At 49.4% G+C, this 21645-nt stretch overlaps 1 protein-coding gene across 1 annotated transcript in view; it reads left to right on the top strand.

Moving 5' to 3' along the window:
• Window positions 1-11764: 11764 nt before the first annotated feature.
• PALS1 (protein associated with LIN7 1, MAGUK p55 family member) overlaps window positions 11765-21645 on the top strand; it is a 65512-nt gene continuing 55631 nt past the window's right edge. Inside the window, exon 1 of the mRNA XM_069726691.1 lies at window positions 11765-11877. The gene's annotated coding sequence lies outside the window, so the exon portion shown is untranslated. The remainder of the gene's footprint in view (window positions 11878-21645) is intronic.

Here is a 21645-nt window from a genome sequence, read left to right as displayed (position 1 = left end):
GCATCAATAGTAAAAAAGATATAATGGTAAAAGTAATCAAAGAAATAAAAAATCATGCTATTCTGACCTTCTGTCGCCTCCGCAGCTTTCCCTCTCCTCCCGATGCTCTTGGCAGCTTCCGTTCCAGAGATACATTGCGAAATTACACAGATGACTTAACGGTTTATGGCAAAGACCGCTAAGTCATCTGGTAATTTCACAATGCATCTCTGGGAACGGAAGCTGCCGAGAGCATCGGGAGGAGCGGGACAGCTTCGGTGGACGACGGAAGGTGAGTATATAACTATTTTTTATTTTAATTCTTTTTGTGGGCTGTTATTTACTACGTGGCTGCTATATACTACGTGGCTGCTATATACTACATGGCTGCTCTATCTACTGTATTGGCTGTGCTATATACTACGTGGCTGCTATATACTACGTGTCTGTGCTATCTACTGTTTGGGCTGTGTTATATACTACGTGGCTGTGCTATATACTACGTGGCTGTGCTATATACTACGTGGCTGTGCTACAGTGGCGTAGGAAAGGGGGTGCGGGGGGGGCGGTCCGCCCCGGGCGGCACAATGCTGGGGGCGGCCGGCGCTGCAGGAGAAGAAGATAAAAAAAAAAAAAAAAAAAAAAAAGACGCCCCTTTAAATCTTCGGGCGGCGCCGTCCGCCGCCACGACCAGGGCCAGCTCCCCCCACCCCCGGGTCCCGCCCCCGCCCCCGCCCCCCGCTCTATACTCACCTCTCCTGGTTCCTGCGGCGCCGGCAGCTGCAGCGTCCTCTGACTCTGCGACGTCTCAGAGCAGAGGGCGCGATGACGTCACTACTGTGCGCGCCGCTCTGCCTCTCTGTCCTGAGCGTCGCAGAGCCGGAGAGACGCTGACTGCACCGGACCTGCGCTGGGAACGGGAGAGGTGAGGATTTTACTTTTTTTTTTTTTTTCTTTATGTCTGACTGTCTGGGGCTGGGGCAATGCTGGAGACACTGGGGCAATACTGGAGACCATGGGGCAGATTGCTGGACACACTGGGGCAGTACTGGAGACCATGGGGCAGAATGCTGGACACACTGGGGCAATACAGGAGACCATGGGGCAGATTGCTGGACACACTGGGGCAATACAGGAGACTATGGGGCAGATTGCTGGACACACTGGGGCAATACAGGAGACCATGGGGCAGATTGCTGGACACACTGGGGCAGTACAGGAGACTATGGGGCAGATTGCTGGACACACTGGGGCAATACAGGAGACCATGGGGCAGATTGCTGGACACACTGGGGCAATACAGGAGACTATGGGGCAGATTGCTGGTCACACTGGGGCAATACTGGAGACCATGGGGCAGAATGCTGGACACACTGGGGCAATACTGGAGACCATGGGGCAGAATGCTGGACACACTGGGGCAATACTGGAGACCATGGGGCAGAATGCTGGACATACTGGGGCAATACTGGAGACCATGGGGCAGATTGCTGGACACACCGGGGCAATACTGGAGACCATGGGGCAGAATGCTGGACACACTGGGGCAATACAGGAGACCATGGGGCAGATTGCTGGACACACTGGGGCAATACTGGAGACCATGGGGCAGAATGCTGGACACACTGGGGCAGTACAGGAGACTATGGGGCAGAATGCTGGACACACTGAATACTGGAGACCATGGGGCAGATTTCAGGACACATTGAGGCAATGCTGGAGACCCTGGGGCAGACTTCTGGACATACTGGGGCAATACTGGAGACCATGGGGCAGATTGCTGGACACACCGGGGCAATACTGGAGACCATGGGGCAGAATGCTGGACATACTGGGGCAATACAGGAGACCATGGGGCAGATTGCTGGACACACTGGGGCAATACTGGAGACCCTGGGGCAGATTGCTGGACACACTGGGGCAATACTGGAGACCCTGGGGCAGATTTCTGGACACATTGAGGCAATGCTGGAGACCCTGGGGCAGACTTCTGGACACACTGGGGCAATGCTGGACACTGGGGCAGATTGCTGGACACACTGGGGGTAATATACTGGACACACTGGGGCAATGCTGGACACTGGGTGTAATATGCTGGACACACTGGGGCAGACTGCTGGACACACTGGGGAAAGGCTGGACACTGGGGCAGATTGCTGGACACACTGAGGGCAGATTGCTGGACACACTGGGGGTAATATGCTGGACATACTGGGGCAGATTGCTGGACACACTGGGGGTAATATGCTGGACACACTGGGGCAGATTGCTGGACAACATGGGGGTAATATGCTGGACACACTGGGGGCAGGACTTGAGGCATGGGCAGAATGTAGATACGGGGCATGATTGGAGACACGGGGCAGGATTGGATCATGGGGCAGGACGGATACGATGGAGGCTCACGCTGGCCGCCATCTTCCGTTGCAGGTTCCGGTGGCAGAAGGACCTGCCGTCACGGTCATGTGACCGCGACGTCATCACAGGCCCTGCGCGCCTGCGCTACAAAGACCTGCCATGACATCACGATCATATGACCGCGACATCATCACAGGTCCTGCGCTAATACCAACCCTGGGACCGGAAGCTGATGTGGACTACAAGGGGCCTTCGGAAAGGTGAGTACATATTTATTTTTTATTTTTTCACCTTTGACAAACCTAGCTGGGCAATATACTACGTAGCTGGGCAATATACTACGTGACTGGCCAATATACTACGTGGCTCTGTGCTGTATACTACTTCGATGTGCAATATAGTACGTGGCTCTTTGCTGTATACTACGTCACTGGGCAATATACTACGTTACTGGCCAATATACTACGTGGCTCTGTGCTGTATACTACATCACTGGGCAATATACTACAACACTGGGCAATATACTACATGGCTGTGCAATATACTACGTAGCTCGGCAGTATACTACGTGGCTGCGCAATATACTACGTCACTAGGCAATATACTACGTAACTGGGCAATATACTACGTGGCTGGGCAATATACTACGTCACTGGGAAATATACTATGTGGCTGGGCAACATACTACGTCACTGGGCAATATACTATGTCACTGGGCAATATACTATGTTGCTGGGCAATATACTACGTGGCTGGGCAATATACTATGTCACTGGGCAATATACTACGTGGCTGGGCAATATACAATGTGGCTGGGCAATATACTACGTGGCTGGGCAATATACTACGTGGCTGGGCAATATACTACATGGCTGGGCAATATACTACGTCACTGGGCAATATACTACGTGGCTGGGCGATATAGTACGTGGCTGGGCAATATACTACGTGGCTGGGCAATATACCACGTGGGCTGTGCTATATACTACGTGGACATGCATATTCTCTAGAATACCCGATGTGTTAGAATCGGGCCACCATCTAGTCTATCTATATAATCATCTAAGGGGTACTTCCATCTGTTTGTCTGTCTGTCTGTCTGTCTGTAACGGAAATCCCGAGTCGCTGATTGGTCGCGAATTGGCCCCTCCCTACTCCCCATCCCGGACCAACTTTTTTACTATTGATGCTGGCTATGCAGCATCAATAGTAAAAAAGATATAATGGTAAAAGTAATCAAAGAAATAAAAAATCATGCTATTCTGACCTTCTGTCGCCTCCGCAGCTTTCCCTCTCCTCCCGATGCTCTTGGCAGCTTCCGTTCCAGAGATACATTGCGAAATTACACAGATGACTTAACGGTTTATGGCAAAGACCGCTAAGTCATCTGGTAATTTCACAATGCATCTCTGGGAACGGAAGCTGCCGAGAGCATCGGGAGGAGCGGGACAGCTTCGGTGGACGACGGAAGGTGAGTATATAACTATTTTTTATTTTAATTCTTTTTGTGGGCTGTTATTTACTACGTGGCTGCTATATACTACGTGGCTGCTATATACTACATGGCTGCTCTATCTACTGTATTGGCTGTGCTATATACTACGTGGCTGCTATATACTACGTGTCTGTGCTATCTACTGTTTGGGCTGTGTTATATACTACGTGGCTGTGCTATATACTACGTGGCTGTGCTATATACTACGTGGCTGTGCTACAGTGGCGTAGGAAAGGGGGTGCGGGGGGGGCGGTCCGCCCCGGGCGGCACAATGCTGGGGGCGGCCGGCGCTGCAGGAGAAGAAGATAAAAAAAAAAAATAAAAAAAAAAAGACGCCCCTTTAAATCTTCGGGCGGCGCCGTCCGCCGCCACGACCAGGGCCAGCTCCCCCCACCCCCGGGTCCCGCCCCCGCCCCCGCCCCCCGCTCTATACTCACCTCTCCTGGTTCCTGCGGCGCCGGCAGCTGCAGCGTCCTCTGACTCTGCGACGTCTCAGAGCAGAGGGCGCGATGACGTCACTACTGTGCGCGCCGCTCTGCCTCTCTGTCCTGAGCGTCGCAGAGCCGGAGAGGCGCTGACTGCACCGGACCTGCGCTGGGAACGGGAGAGGTGAGGATTTTACTTTTTTTTTTTTTTTCTTTATGTCTGACTGTCTGGGGCTGGGGCAATGCTGGAGACACTGGGGCAATACTGGAGACCATGGGGCAGATTGCTGGACACACTGGGGCAGTACTGGAGACCATGGGGCAGAATGCTGGACACACTGGGGCAATACAGGAGACCATGGGGCAGATTGCTGGACACACTGGGGCAATACAGGAGACTATGGGGCAGATTGCTGGACACACTGGGGCAATACAGGAGACCATGGGGCAGATTGCTGGACACACTGGGGCAGTACAGGAGACTATGGGGCAGATTGCTGGACACACTGGGGCAATACAGGAGACCATGGGGCAGATTGCTGGACACACTGGGGCAATACAGGAGACTATGGGGCAGATTGCTGGTCACACTGGGGCAATACTGGAGACCATGGGGCAGAATGCTGGACACACTGGGGCAATACTGGAGACCATGGGGCAGAATGCTGGACACACTGGGGCAATACTGGAGACCATGGGGCAGAATGCTGGACATACTGGGGCAATACTGGAGACCATGGGGCAGATTGCTGGACACACCGGGGCAATACTGGAGACCATGGGGCAGAATGCTGGACACACTGGGGCAATACAGGAGACCATGGGGCAGATTGCTGGACACACTGGGGCAATACTGGAGACCATGGGGCAGAATGCTGGACACACTGGGGCAGTACAGGAGACTATGGGGCAGAATGCTGGACACACTGAATACTGGAGACCATGGGGCAGATTTCAGGACACATTGAGGCAATGCTGGAGACCCTGGGGCAGACTTCTGGACATACTGGGGCAATACTGGAGACCATGGGGCAGATTGCTGGACACACCGGGGCAATACTGGAGACCATGGGGCAGAATGCTGGACATACTGGGGCAATACAGGAGACCATGGGGCAGATTGCTGGACACACTGGGGCAATACTGGAGACCCTGGGGCAGATTGCTGGACACACTGGGGCAATACTGGAGACCCTGGGGCAGATTTCTGGACACATTGAGGCAATGCTGGAGACCCTGGGGCAGACTTCTGGACACACTGGGGCAATGCTGGACACTGGGGCAGATTGCTGGACACACTGGGGGTAATATACTGGACACACTGGGGCAATGCTGGACACTGGGTGTAATATGCTGGACACACTGGGGCAGACTGCTGGACACACTGGGGAAAGGCTGGACACTGGGGCAGATTGCTGGACACACTGAGGGCAGATTGCTGGACACACTGGGGGTAATATGCTGGACATACTGGGGCAGATTGCTGGACACACTGGGGGTAATATGCTGGACACACTGGGGCAGATTGCTGGACAACATGGGGGTAATATGCTGGACACACTGGGGCAGATTGCTGGACAACATGGGGGTAATATGCTGGACACACTGGGGGCAGGACTTGAGGCATGGGCAGAATGTAGATACGGGGCATGATTGGAGACACGGGGCAGGATTGGATCATGGGGCAGGACGGATACGATGGAGGCTGGTGGGGCAGGATGGGGAGATCATATGGGGTAGAATGGATACTCATGAGGGCAGGATACGACAACATATGGCTGGAGCCAGGAATGAGATAAACGGGGCCAGGGTGGGGAATATTATTACCATAGGGGATAATTAAGGGATATTATTACTGCAGTGATGTATTTATTTTATTTTTTGAGTATACTGTTTTAAATGGGGGGGCGGTCCTGTTACTGTGCAGAGTGACACTATATCACCTTTTTTTCTTCATGTGGTGTAATGTAGAAGTTGTGAAAAATTAAGTAATGTGTTCTGCAAGCGGAGCTCGAAGATAACTGTGTTATTTCCTGCAGAAACGAGTCCTGGCTGGAAGGAATGATGGCGGTCTGTGCTGGATGAAAGATGAAGGACTTCACCTAGAGACGTCACTGGTGAGTCAGTGTTACCTATACACTGACACTATACACTGTATACTATATAGAGGTCCTGTGTATAATGTCACCAGTGATCTCTGTATTACCTCTACACAGACACTGCATACTAAGTACAGATCTCCTGTGAATACTGGCACTTATGGTGATAGTATTGTGGTTTTTTTTTTATTACTGATCAGTATTGTAGTATTCAGTCACTATGTGGTGGTAATATGTGGTCTGGAAATGGTGCGGTGGTATTTGTCCCTTGTATGTAGTATTATTCGGTCACTATGTGGCCTGGTCATGGTGTGGTGGTATTAAGTCACAGGTGTGGCATGTGGGGGTGACACCATTAGGCCCAGTTTAAGTTCTACAAAACAGGAAAACCATTTTTGGTAACCTTTGTGTGTATTGAGCTGGGGGGGGGGGGGCGCCAAACTCGGGATCAGCCCCGGGCGGCAAAAGCTCTAGCTACGCCTCTGCTGTGCTATATACTACATGGCTGCGCTATCTACTGTGTTGGCTGTGCAATATACTACGTGGCTGCGTTATATACTACGTGGACTGTGCTATATATTACATCGCTGTGCTATATACTACGTGGCTGTGCTATATACTACGTGGCTGTGTTATATACTACGTGGGCTGTGCTATATAATACGTGGCTGTGCTATATACTACGTGGCTGTGCTATATACTATGTGGCTGTGCTATATACTACGTGGGCTGTGCTATATACTACGTGGCTGTGTTATATACTATGTGGCTGTGTTATATACTACGTGGGCTGTGCTACAGTATATACTACGTGGCTGTGCTATATACTACGTGGCTGTGCTATCTACTGTGTTGGCTGTGCTATATACTACGTGGCTGTTATATACTACGTGGGCTGTGCTATATACTACATCGCTGTGCTATATACTACGTGGCTGTGCTATATACTACGTGGCTGTGCTATATACTACATGGGCTGTGCTATATACTACGTGGCTGTGTTATATACTACATCGCTGTGCTATATAATACGTGGCTGTGCTATATACTACATGGCTGTGCTATATACTATGTGGCTGTGCTATATACTACGTGGGCTGTGCTATATACTACGTGGCTGTGTTATATACTATGTGGCTGTGTTATATACTACGTGGGCTGTGCTACAGTATATACTACGTGGCTGTGCTATATACTACATCGCTGTGCTATATACTACGTGGCTGTGCTATATACTACATGGGCTGTGCTATATACTACGTGGCTGTGTTATATATTACATCGCTGTGCTATATACATCGCTGTGCTATATGCTACTTGGCTGTGCGATATACTACCTGGCTGTGCTGTTTACTACGCAGCTGGCCGCGACCAATCAGCGATATTGGCGCGGAATTTAACCCCCACTAACAGCGCAACGTACATACATACATACATATTCTAGAATACCCAATGCGTTAGAATCGAGCCACCATCTAATATATCTATAATTGTCTAAGGGTCTGTTTGTCTGTGCAGCATCAATAGTAAAAATATGTCATGTTAAAAATAATTTAAACAAACAAAAAACCTGCTATACTCAGCATCCGCCGCCTTTCCTGCTCCTCGCGTCGCTCCCGGGACCGCTCCTTTGCAAGCGGTAGCTTCCGGTCCCAGGGCTTGTGTGCGACAAGGACCTGCCGTGACGTCACGGTCATGTGACCGCGACGTCATCACAGTTCCTGCTCATACCAGCCCTGGGACCGGAAGCTGCTGCTTGCAAAGGAGCGGTCCCGGGAGCGACGCAAGGAGCGGGAATGGCGGCGGATGGTGAGTATAGCAGGACTTCAACGGGCCTTCGGAAGGTGAGTATATGTTTATTTTTTTTAAGTCTCTTTACTACGTGGCAATATACTACGTGCCTGGGCAATATACTATGTGGCTGGGCAATATACTACGTGACTGGGCAAAATACTACGTGACTGGGCAATATACTACGTGACTGGGCAATATACCGTACTACGTGGCTCTGCTATATACTATGTGGCTGGGCAATATACTACGTGGCTCTGCTATATACTATGTGGCTAGACAATATACTACATAGCTGGGCAATATACTACGTGGCTGGGCAATATACTACGTGGCTGGGCAATATACTACGTAGCTGGACAATATACTACGTGACTGGGCAATATACTACGTGACTGGGCAATAAACTACGTGGCTGGGCAATATACTACATAGCTGGGCAATATACTACGTGACTGGGCAATATACTACGTGGCTGCGCAATATACTACGTGGCTGGGCAATATACTACATAGCTGGGCAATATACTACGTGGCTGGGCAATATACTACATAGCTGGGCAATATACTACGTGACTGGGCAATATACTACGTGGCTGCGCAATATACTACGTGGCTGGGCAATATACTACATAGCTGGGCAATATACTACGTGGCTGGGCAATATACTACGTGGCTGGGCAATATACTACGTAGCTGGGCAATATACTACGTAGCTGGGCAATATACTACGTGGCTGGGCAATATACTACGTGACTGGGCAATATACTACGTGACTGGGCAATATACTACGTGGCTGCGCAATATACTACGTGACTGGGCAATATACTACGTGACTGGGCAATATACTGCGCGACTGGGCAATATACTACGTCACTGGGCAATATACTACATGACTGGGCAATATACTACATCACTGGGCAATATACTACGTGGCTGCGCAATATACTACGTGACTGGGCAATATACTACGTGACTGTGCAATATACTACGTCACTGGGCAATATACTACGTCACTGGGCATTATACTACGTGGGCTGTGCAATATACTACGTGGCTGGGCAATATACTATGTCACTGGGCAATATACTACGTGGCTGCGCAATATACTACGTGACTGGGCAATATACTACGTGACTGGGCAATATACTACGTGACTGGGCAATATACTACGTGACTGGGCAATATACTACGTCACTTGGCAATATACTACGCGACTGGGCAATATACTACGTCACTGGGCAATATACTACGTGGCTGCGCAATATACTACGTGACTGGGCAATATACTACGTGACTGGGCAATATACTACGTGACTGGGCAATATACTACGTGACTGGGCAATATACTACGTGGCTGGGCAATATACTATGCGACTGGGCAATATACTACGTGGCTCTGTGCTGTATACTACGTGGCTCTGTGCTGTATACTACGTGACTGGGCAATATACTACGTGACTGGGCAATATACTACGTGACTGGGCAATATACTACGTGGCTAGGCAATATACTACGTGACTGGGCAATATACTACGTGGCTGGGCAATATACTACGTGGACATGCATATTCTAGAATACCCGATGCGTTAGAATCGGGCCACCATCTAGTCTATATACATAATTGTCTAAGGGGTACTTCCGTCTGTCTGTCACGGATATTCATTGGTCCTGGCCTCTGTCTATCATGGAAATCCAAGTCTGATTGGTCGCCGCAAAACAGCCACGACCAATCAGCGACGGGCACAGTCTGGAAGAAAATGGCCGCTCCATACTCCCCGCAGTCAGTGGCCCGCGCCCGCTCCCCGCAGTCACTGTCCCCAGCGCTCCGCAGTCAGTGGCCGGCGCTCGCTCCCCGCACTGTGTCCCCGGCACTCTGCTCCCCGTAGTCAGTGTCCCCGGCGCTCTGCTCCCCGCACTGTGTCCCCCGTGCTCCGCTTCCCGCACGCTCCATACTCCCCTCCGGTCACCGCTAACGCATTCCGTTACTGCCGCTATTAACCCTGTGTGTCCCCAACCTTGCGGCATCAATAGTAAAAGAAAGTAATGTTAAAAATAGTTCAAAAACAAAAAAACTGCTATAATCACCCTCCGTTGTCCGCTGAGCCGCTGGCGCCCGCCGCTATCTTGCATTCTCAGGATGCTTTGCGAAATTACCCATAAGACCTAGCGGTCATCACATCTAATGTTAGTCTATGGTAAATGTATGGCGTGGCGACGGAGCGTCACCGCTTTGTAAACAGACATGCTGCGTTGTGTAGAGACCATTTACGCGGGTCTGCCGCCTGTGTGTTTTACCGCATACTGGAGACGGGATTTCATGAAATCCCCTCCACTATGCTGTAACATCAGGACGCTGCGGCTCTACGCTGCGTCAAACACGCAGCGTTTCCTGAACGTGGAAACATACCCTATAACGCAGAGGTCCCCAACGTTTCTGACCTTGAGAGCCACAGTCGGCTCTGAGAAAGGGTCGTGAGCCACATTCAACTCCCGCCCCTTCACAATAGTGGCAACCAAAGCCCCCATTACAGGCATAATGGTAACCAAAGCTTTTCCACAAAAATCAATCACCCAAAGCAGTATACAAAAGATCCAGGGGTTCCCCCAGTACCCCCCATTCAGCATCCTCCTATAAAGCACTCCCAAGACTGTCACATCCAGCTTCAAACACCTCCGCTGACAGGTGGGGTCGTGTCTCCAGCGTGCCATACTTAAAGGGACACTGTCACCTGAATTTGGAGGGAACAATCTTCAGCCATAGGGGCGGGGTTTTCGGGTATTTGATTCACCCTTTCCTTACCCGCTGGCTGCATGCTGGCTGCAATATTGGATTGAAGTTCATTCTCTGTCCTCCGTAGTACATGCCTGCACAAGGCAATCTTGCACAGCGCAGGCGTATACTATGGAGGACAGAAAATGAACTTCAATCCAATATTGCAGCCAGCATGCAGCCAGCGGGTAAGGAAAGGGTGAATCAAAACCCCCCAAAACCCCGCCTCCATGGCTGAAGATTGTTCCCTCCAAATTCAGGTGACAGAGTCCCTTTAAATCATCTCAAAACCCTAAGACCAGTTCATGTGCATCCAGATCTGCTCTTCTGTGCAGGGCTGCTCACTAAATTCAGATGTGCTCTTCATACCTGTTTGCTAGACCTGGAGATAATGCACCAAGCTGACAGACAGCCACGAGCCACAATTCATGGGACCGCGAGCCACATGTGGCTCCAGAGCTACATGTTGGGGACCCCTGATATAACGCATGGAAAACTGCTGCAGGGCTGCAGCATCATTAACGCTGCGGATCCGCGGGAAATTCCGCAACGTGTGCTCATAGCCTAAAGGACAACAGGGCGCAGGTGCAGTGTATAAAAACGGACAGCAGGGGGTGCTGGTGCAGTGTCATACAAACTCGTTGGCGCCATTATCAGTGTTATATAGCTAGTTTGTATCATAGTATAGTTCCAGCTGATTTATATGCGTTATTTCCGGTCTGACGCATTTCGCCTTGTGCGCACGCGTCAAACACCTGTTGCTACGCATGTACGGAATGCTAGGAAGCCGTACGGCGCATGCGCCATGTCCCCTTGCCCCGGCTTTCCCTTAACTCTCCGCGCATGCGCATTAGTGTCGTATGAAGTCTGGGAGACTCCCGCGTCAGTGCCCTGACACCCCGGAGCGCGGAGAGGCAACGTCACGGATCCCGTGAGTGTGCGGGGAAGAAACCGGAGGGTGAGTGACTGCAGCGCCGCGTACGCTGCATTTCTAGCCAGGGACATCTACAAGTGGCAGCAGGTCCTGTTGTAGAAGTGGGAGCTTTGCTGGGAGTTGTAGTCCCTGGGAGGGCTTGATACAATTTGGTGTGAGCTGTTCCTGTACTTTTGTCCTTATTCCTATGAGGGGGTTGTGTAATGTGATGTGTGGGGCGTTCTGCTTGATTTTTGTTTTTCGTTAACCGGTCTGAACTGCCACGACCTCTGCTGACCCCGACATGAGTAGTTTGAGGGTCTTCCTGCCCCCCTGGGTGGTGGAATAATACCCTCCGTGCTGCCCCCTGTATGAGAAAGTGGCAGCTCACGGGCTATGTCCCCTAATTGTGTTCTCTAGTTATGTGACTGTGCTCCGAGCACACCGATGTCCCCACAGGGGCTGCCCTCTGAGCATCCCAATGTCCCCGCGGGGGCTGCCCTCTGAGCATCCCAATGTCCCCGCGGGGGCTGCCCTCTGAGCATCCCAATGTCCCCGCGGGGGCTGCCCTCTGAGCATCCCAATGTCCCCGCGGGGGCTGCCCTCTGAGCATCCCAATGTCCCCGCGGGGGCTGCCCTCTGAGCATCCCAATGTCCCCGCGGGGGCTGCCCTCTGAGCATCCCAATGTCCCCGCGGGGGCTGCCCTCTGAGCATCCCAATGTCCCCGCGGGGGCTGCCCTCTGAGCATCCCAATGTCCCCGCGGGGGCTGCCCTCTGAGCATCCCGATGTCCCCGCGGGGGCTGCCCTCTGAGCATCCCGATGTCCCCGCGGGGGCTGCCCTCTGAGCATCCCGATGTCCCCGCGGGGGCTGCCCTCTGAGCATCCCGATGTCCCCGCGGGGGCTGCCCTCTGAGCACACCGATGTCCCCGCGGGGGCTGCCCTCTGAGCACACCGATGTCCCCGCGGGGGCTGCCCTCTGAGCACACCGATGTCCCCGCGGGGGCTGCCCTCTGAGCACACCGATGTCCCCGCGGGGGCCAGGCTACGAGCACCCTGACGTGTAGTTGTCTGGCTGCAGAATAATTTTGGAGCCAGTTGGGTGCGTCCCTGATGGGTAAGTGTTTCTTAGCATTGAGGCCACCATTGAAGACCGTAGACACATTGATCTGGGAGGGAGTGTGAAAGTCACTGTTTTCTTCCATTTGAAATCAGGAGGCGTCCAGCAGTGCCATCAACTCAGAAGTGACAGTGGCTAGTGTGACTGCAGCAGCAGCCATCTAAGCGGAGATGTTTGGTCACAAGTAGTGATGAGCGAGTATACTCCTTGCTCGGGTGGTCTCTGAGAATTCAGGCTGTCTAGCAGCCGCAAATCATGCAGGGGGGCACAAGCATAAGCTCTGAGCAGTCACAAATACTTGGAGCCCAACTGAGCGTGCTTGGAAATCTCGAGTAGCAAGTATACTCGCTCATCACTGCTCTTCATGAAAGAATCGTGCAGAAAGAAGTGGTAGCAGATGCTCTGGACTGATGGGTCAAAATGTGAAATGTTTGGGTGTAGCAGAAGGCAGCATGCTGGGGAGCGGCACAGTATTAAGGTACCGTCACACTAGACGATATCGCTAGCGATCCGTGACGTTGCAGCGTCCTCGCTAGCGATATCGTCCAGTGTGACAGGCAGCAGCGATCAGGCCCCTGCTGTGATGTCGCTGGTCGGGGAAGAAAGTCCAGAACTTTATTTCGTCGCTGGACTCCCCGTAGACATCGCTGAATCGGCGTGTGTGACACCGATTCAGCGATGTCTTTGCTGGTAACCAGGGTAAACATCGGGTAACTAAGCGCAGGGCCGCGCTTAGTAACCCGATGTTTACCCTGGTTACCATCCTAAAAGTAAAAAAACAAACAGTACATACTTACCTACCGCTGTCTGTCCTCCAGCGCTGTGCTCTGCTCTCCTCCTGCTCTGGCTGTGAGCGTCGGTCAGCCGGAAAGCAGAGCGGTGACGTCACTGCTCTGCTTTCTGGCTGCCCGGCGCTCACAGCCAGACCAGAGAAGCAGAGCGCCGGGGACAGACAGCGGTAGGTAAGTATGTAGCGTTTGTTTTTTTACTTTTTAGGATGGTAACCAGGGTAAACAACGGGTTACTAAGCGCGGCCCTGCGCTTAGTTACCCGATGTTTACCCTGGTTACCGGGGACCTCGGATCGTTGGTCGCTGGAGAGCTGTCTGTGTGACAGCTCTCCAGCGACCAAACAGCGACGCTGCAGCGATCCGGATCGTTGTCGGTATCGCTGCAGCGTCGCTATGTGTGACGGTACCTTAAGTGTGGTGGAGGGTCTGCAGGTCTGTGGATGCATTTCAGCTGGTACATTTGGGGATATGGTCAGGAGTAATGGTGTGCAGAATGCTGAGAAATCCAGGCAGATCCTTATCCATCATGTAGCACCATCATAGAGGCGTCTGATGTCACATTATCCCGTCTGTGGGATCACATGAAGGATCTGCACAAGCCTCATATGGAGGATCTGGGGTCAGTTCTCGAGATGTTTGCCACAACCTCCTGCCGAGTTCCTTTAAACTGCGCACGATTGTATGTAGAAGAGGCCACAGGGCGGTCACCAATTACTGATGTGACTTTTCATTCTTTTTGCATTTTGTTTATTGATAAAAGTGAATATTATAATAAATAACGCTTCTATTTAAGAAACGTCTTATGTCCTAGCAAACTTTCAACAGCTGCTGAGGCTTTGGCTCAGTTGTGTGTGTGTGGGGCGGTTGTGTGTGTGTGTGGCGGTTGTGCGGTTCTGTGAGTGTGGCGGGTGTGTGTGTGGGGCGGTTGTGTGTGTGTGGCGGTTGTGCGGTTCTGTGAGTGTGGCAGGTGTGTGTGTGTGGCGGTTGTGCGGTTCTGTGAGTGTGGCGGGTGTGTGTGTGTGTGTGTGTGTGTGTGGGGCGGTTGTGTGTGTGTGTGGGGCGGTTGTGCGGTTCTGTGAGTGTGGCAGGTGTGTGTGTGTGTGGGGCGGTTGTGTGTGGGGGGGGGGCGGTTGTGTGTGGGGGGCGGGGCGGTTGCGTGTGTGGGCAGTTCGTGGTCTGTGGACGTGTCCTGCCTGTATCCCGGTATTGGGATATGTTCACATGTTGCGGTTATGCAGCTGATTTTTTTTGCAGATTTTCTTGATAGTGAATCAGCTGATGCTGACCTGGGGTCGTAGGCCTCTTTCACACTTCCGTCTTTTTCCTCCTGTCGAAATCTGTCGAGTTTTGAAAAACAGGATCCTGCAAATTTTTCTGCAGGATCCTGTTTTTTCCCATAGACTTGTATTAGTGGCGGATTGTGACGGATGGCCATCTGTTTTATCCGTTGTGCACTGGATCTGTCGGAAAATAGCGGTCTGTCGGGGGAGAAAATGTTCAGGGGAATGTTTTTCCTGCCCGTGGGAAAATAGCTCAGCGACAAGTTCTGCGCTGCCCGTCATTGGCTACAATGGAAGCCTATGGATGCAGGATCCATCGCTGACCATCAAACACAGGAATCCAGTGACGTATCCCGTTTTTTCGTTCTGAGCACGCCCGAAACAAATTTTCAAGTCAGGGGAAAATTCTCTCTCTCTCTCAGCGGTGAACATATTGCAGGACTCTAAAGTGGGTTTCTGATCGGGCTCATACATAGTCTTATAACTAGGGGTGTCCACCATAATCTCTATGATGATGAGTAAAGCAAACCTGTCACCAGGCTTTTGTATTATGTAGGGTCTGAGACCCTGATTCCAGCAATATGTCACACACTGCGTTGCTTGCTGTAGTTTTAATTTCCGTAGTTCTGACTAGAGGACTAGTTGTCTTGTTTCATCTAGTCCCGCTGCTCTGTATAACCCCACCACTGATTGGTAGCTTTCTGCCTATGCACAGTGTACACAGGAAGCAGCCAATCAGTGATGTAGGCGGGGTTATAGAGGGCTGAGCATTCAGAGCGGAGATGACAGGGATTTTATAGACAGGAAGTCACCATTCACACATCCATTCCAACCAAGGGAAACGGCCCAATTTTGTATGTATTTTTTTGCTGGTCCTCCTCAGCCTCATATGTCTGTGAGGAGACCACGCTGACAGTCCGTACATGGCGGTCCTAGCTCAGACTGTGACACGCAGCTAAGATGACCTAGAGAACGATAACTGTCCCGTTTGTCTTGGTCGGGGTCGCTGACGAAGATGTGCGAATGTCGCCCGTAAGGATTGACACTAACCTGTCTCACTGCGCCCAGTTTTTCTTTTTCCGTTTTTTCCTCCCCTTCTCCCAGCTTTTTCCTGTCTCTGCCAGCCTCCCCATGCGAGGACTTGCTTTGAATGACACCATACACGTTATTAGTGCAAGGTACTGACAAACTGTAGAAATTTCCCACGACATGGCGGGTAATCTAATATATAATTGCCTAGAATACTACTTCCTGCAATTTGTGCCAACTTCCTGTCCGGAGCTAATGTCCGGAGCTAATGTCCGGAGATAAGTGACGTCAACAGTGTCCAGTGTCTGATTGGTTGCCGCCTGCTGCGAGCGACCAATCCGAAACGTGCCGTACTGTGACACACTCCGCCCGCCATTTTGGTGTGATTTTTGAATTTTTACCTCACAGCAAGTTTCTACTGCGTGGAGGCGGGCCCAGTGACGTTGCTCTTCAAGCTCCTGCCGAATTTCAAGTATATATGGATTCTAGACTCCCGATTCTTTAGAATCGGGCTGCCATCTAGTATAAAATAAGGCTCCTGCAAAGCTCGTTTTATTACCACCTGTCTTGGTTGCAGTCAGTACAATAAAGACAGTACGAAGCTCAGATTTTTAATTTTTTTTTCCCTATAAAAGAAAAAAAAAAATGTTGCCGCCATCTTCTGCAGCCTGCGAGGTTTTATATGGTCAGAGGAGTAGTGAGGTTTTTTTTTATTAATACCAGTTTGGGGTTCATATGACATTTTTACCGCTTTTACATTCTTTTTTTTTTTTTTTTAAACCCCTCCACTCTGGCTTATCATTTATTTTTTTCTATTAATGACACACATTGTATAGGCTCTGTCATTTTATTTTTGCACAGATTGACGTTTTTTCAGATGTGGTAATACCAAAAATGATTTATTCTTTTATTGTAAAGGAATTTTTTGTTTCGCCTTTAATATTTAACCCCTTTACCCCCAAGGGTGGTTTGCACGTTATGGACCAGGCCAATTTTTACAATTCTGACCACTGTCCCTTTATAAGGTTATAACTCTGGAACGCTTCAACGGATCCCGGTGATTCTGACATCGTTTTCTCATGACATATTGTACTTCATGATAGTGGTAAAATTTCTTTGATATTACCTGCGTTTATTTGTGAAAAACACGGAAATTTGGTACAAATTTTGAAAATTTCGCAATTTTCCAACTTTGAATTTTTATGCAATTAAATCACAGGGATATGTCACACAAAATACTTAATAAGTAACATTTCCCACATGTCTCCTTTACATCAGCACAATTTTGGAACCAAATTTTTTTTTGTTAGGGAGTTATAAGGGTTAAAAGTTGACCAGCAATTTCTCATTTTTACATCACCATTTTATTTTAGGGACGACATCTCATTTGAAGTCATTTTGAGGGGTCTCTGATAGAAAATACCCAAGTGTGACACCATTCTAAAAACTGCACCCCTCAAGGTGCTCAAAACCACATTCAAGAAGTTTATTAACCCTTCAGGTGTTTCGCAGGAATTTTTGGAATGTTTAAATAAAAATGAACATTTAACTTTTTTTCACAAAAAATTTACTTCAGCTCCAATTTGTTTATTTTACCAAGGGTTACAGGAGAAAATGGATCCCAAACTTTGTTGTACAATTTGTCCTGAGTACACCGATACCCCATAAGTGGAGGTAAACCACTGTTTGGGCGCATGACAGAGCTCGGAAGGGAAGGAGTGCCATTTGACTTTTCAATGCAAAATTGACAGGAATTGAGATGGGACGCCATGTTGCGTTTGGAGAGCCCCTGATGTGCCTAAACATTGAAACCCCCCACAAGTGACACCATTTTGGAAAGTAGACCCCCTAAGGAACTTATCTAGAGGTGTGGTGAGCACTTTGACCCACCAAGTGCTTCACAGAAGTTTATAATGCAGAACCGTAAAAATAAAACAAAAATTTTTTCCCACAAAAAATATTTTTTAGCCCCCAGTTTTGTATTTTCCCGAGGGTAACAGGAGAAATTTGACCCCAAAAGTTGTTGTGCAATTTGTCCTGAGTGCGCTGATACCCCATATGTGGGGGGGAACCACCGTTTGGGCCACCTCTAACCCAGACACACCCCTAACCCTAATCCCAACCCTATTCCCAACCGCAAATGTAATCCAAACCCTAACTGTAGCCCCAACCCTAACCGTAGCCTTAACCGTAGCCTTAACCGTAGCCTTAACCGTAGCCTTAACCGTAGCCTTAACCGTAGCCTTAACCCTAGCCTTAACCCTAGCCTTAACCCTAGCCTTAACCCTAGCCTTAACCCTAGCCTTAATGGGAAAATGGAAATAAATACATTTTTTAAATTTTTTTATTTTTCCCTAACTAAGGGGGTGATGAAGGGGGGTTTGATTTACTTTTATAGCGGGTTTGTTAGCGGATTTTTATGATTGGCAGCAGTCACACACTGAAAGACGCTTTTTATTGCAAAAAATATTTTTTGCGTTGCCACATTTTGAGAGCTATAATTTTTCCATATATGAGTCCACAGAGTCATGTGAGGTCTTGTTTTTTTGCGGGACGAGTTGACGTTTTTATTAGTAACATTTTCGGGCACGTGACATTTTTTGATCGCTTTTTATTCCGATTTTTGTGAGGCAGAATGACCAAAAACCAGCTATTCATGAATTTCTTTTGGGGGAGGCGTTTACACTGTTCCGCGTTTGGTAAAATTGATAAAGCAGTTTTATTCTTCGGGTCAGTACGATTACAGCGATACCTCATTTATATCATTTTTTTTTATGTTTTGGCGCTTTTATACGATAAAAACTATTTTATAGAAAAAATAATTATTTTTGCATCGCTTTATTCTGAGGACTATAACTTTTTTATTTTTTTTTGCTGATGTTGCTGTATGGCGGCTCGTTTTTTGCGGGACAAGATGACGCTTTCAGCGGTACCATGGTTATTTATATCCGACTTTTTGATCGCGTGTTATTCCACGTTTTGTTCGGCGGTATCATAATAAAGCGTTGTTTTTTGCCTCGTTTTTTTTTTTTTTTTCTTACGATGTTTACTGAAGGGGTTAAGTAGTGGGCCAGTTTTATAGGTCGGGCCGTTACGGACGCGGCAATACTAAATATGTGCACTTTTATTGTTTTTTTTTTTTATTATTTAGATAAAGAAATATATTTATGGGAATAATATATATATATATTTTTTTTCTTTATTTAGGATTTTTTTTTTTTTTTTTTACACACTTGTAAAAATTTTTTTTAACTTTTTTTACTTTGTCCCAGGGGGGGACAATACAGATCGGTGATCTGACAGTTTGCACAGCACTCTGTCAGATCACCGATCTGTCAAAGAGCGCTGCAGCATTACCAAGTGCCTGCTCTGAGCAGGCACTTGGTAAGCCACCTCTCTCCCTGCAGGACCCGGATGCCGCGTCCATATTGGATCCGGGCCTTGCTGCAGGGAGGAAGGTAGGAGACCCTCACAGCAACGCGATCTCATCGCGTTGCTGCGGGGGTCTCAGGGAAGCCACAGGGAGCCCCCTCCCTGCGCGATGCTTCCCTGCACCGCCGGCACATCGCGATCATATTTGATCGCGGTGTGCCGGGGGTTAATGTGCCGGGGGCGGTCCGTGACCGCTCCTGGTACATAGTGCCGGATGTCAGCTGCGATAAGCAGCTGACACCCGGCCGCGCTCCCCCCGTGAGCGCAGCCGATCGCCTATGACGTATTATTCCGTCCTTGGGAAGTAGGGCCCACCCCACATGGACGGAATAGCACGTCTAATGGCAGAAAGGGGTTAAGTTTACATGTTAATTATTTATTTTATCATGCAATTACCGTATATACTTGAGTATAAGCCGACCCGAGTATAAGCCGACCCCCCCTAATTTTGCCACAAAAAACTGGGAAAACTTATTGACTCGAGTATAAGCCTAGGGTGGAAAATGGAGCAGCTACCGGTTAATGTCAAAAATAAAAATAGATACCAATAAAAGTAAAATTAATTGAGACATCAGTAGGTTAAAGGGCCTCTGTCACCCCCCTCCAGCCGTTATAAACTAAAAGAGCCACCTTGTGCAGCAGTAATGCTGCATTCTAACAAGGTGGCTCTTTTAGTTTTGTGTTCAGGTATTACTAAAATAAAGCAGTTTGAAACTTTGCAAAAATACCTGTCTTTGTCCACGGAGGCGGGTCTGAAGCCTCCTCTGTGAAGCGCCCAACTGCCGTCACTCATCTCTTCTGGGGAGATGGTCGCCGCCCCCTGCGCGCTGTTTTCTTTTCAAATCCGGCGCTGTGTAAATATTTGTGGGGCAGGCGCAGTAAGCTCTGGCGGTCTGAGGTCCCAGCCAGGCTTGCAGACTGCGCCTGTGCTGGCAGTGCGGCCACCCACCTCGGTAATCCCTGCCCCGCACTGTGTTATTCATTATGCACAGTGCGGGGCTGGGATTCCTGGGCATGCGCACTGCGTGTGTCAGCGGGGGGACCTGGGTGAGTGGCTGGCGACCATCTCCCCAGAAGAGATGAGTGACGGCAGTTGGGCGCTTCACAGAGGAGGCTTCAGACCCGCCTCCGTGGACAAAGACAGGTATTTTTGCAAAGTTTCAAACTGCTTTATTTTAGTAATACCTGAACACAAAACTAAAAGAGCCACCTTGTTAGAATGCAGCATTACTGCTGCACAAGGTGGCTCTGTTAGTTTATAACAGCTGCAGGGGGGTGACAGTGGCCCTTTAAGTGTTTTTGAATATCCATATTGAATCAAGAGCCCCATATAATGCTCCGTACAGTTCATTATTGCCCCATAGATGCTCCATATAGAGCTGTGCCCCATATACAATGCTCTGCACCATTCATTTTTGTCCCATAGCTGTGCCATATAGTGCTCTGCACCGTTCATTATTTCCCCATAGCTGTGCCATATAGTGGTCTGCACCGTTCATTTTTGTCCCATAGCTGTTTCATATAGTGCTCTGCACCGTTCATTATTGCCCCATAGCTGTGCCATATAGTGCTCTGCACCGTTCATTATTGCCCTATTGCTGTGCCATATAGTGCTCTGCACCGTTCATTATTGCCCCATAGCTGTGCCATATAGTGCTCTGAACCGTTTATTATTGTCCCATAGCTGTGCCATATAGTGCTCTTCACCGTTCATTATTGCCCCATAGCTGTGCCATATAGTGCTCTGCACCGTTCATTATTGCCCCATAGCTGTGCCATATAGTGCTCTGCACCGTTTATTATTGTCCCATAGCTGTGCCATATAGTGCTCTGCACCGTTTATTATTGTCCCATAGCTGTGCCATATAGTGCTCTTCACCGTTCATTATTGTCCCATAGCTGTGCCATATAGTGCTCTGCACCGTTCATTATTGCCCCATAGCTGTGCCATATAGTGCTCTGCACCGTTTATTATTGTCCCATAGCTGTGCTATATATTGCTCTTCACCGTTCATTATTGTCCCATAGCTGTGCCATATAGTGCTCTGCACTGTTCATTATTGTCCCATAGCTGTGCCATATAGTGCTCTTCACCGTTCATTATTGTCCCATAGCTGTGCCATATAGTGCTCTGCACTGTTCATTATTGTCCCATAGCTCTG

This window comes from Ranitomeya imitator, chromosome 1 (genome assembly GCF_032444005.1).
Source record: "Ranitomeya imitator isolate aRanImi1 chromosome 1, aRanImi1.pri, whole genome shotgun sequence".
NCBI classification, from domain to species: Eukaryota; Metazoa; Chordata; class Amphibia; order Anura; family Dendrobatidae; genus Ranitomeya; species Ranitomeya imitator.
Note: the sequence above shows the minus strand (reverse complement) of the source record. Positions and strands in the feature narration are given on the sequence as shown.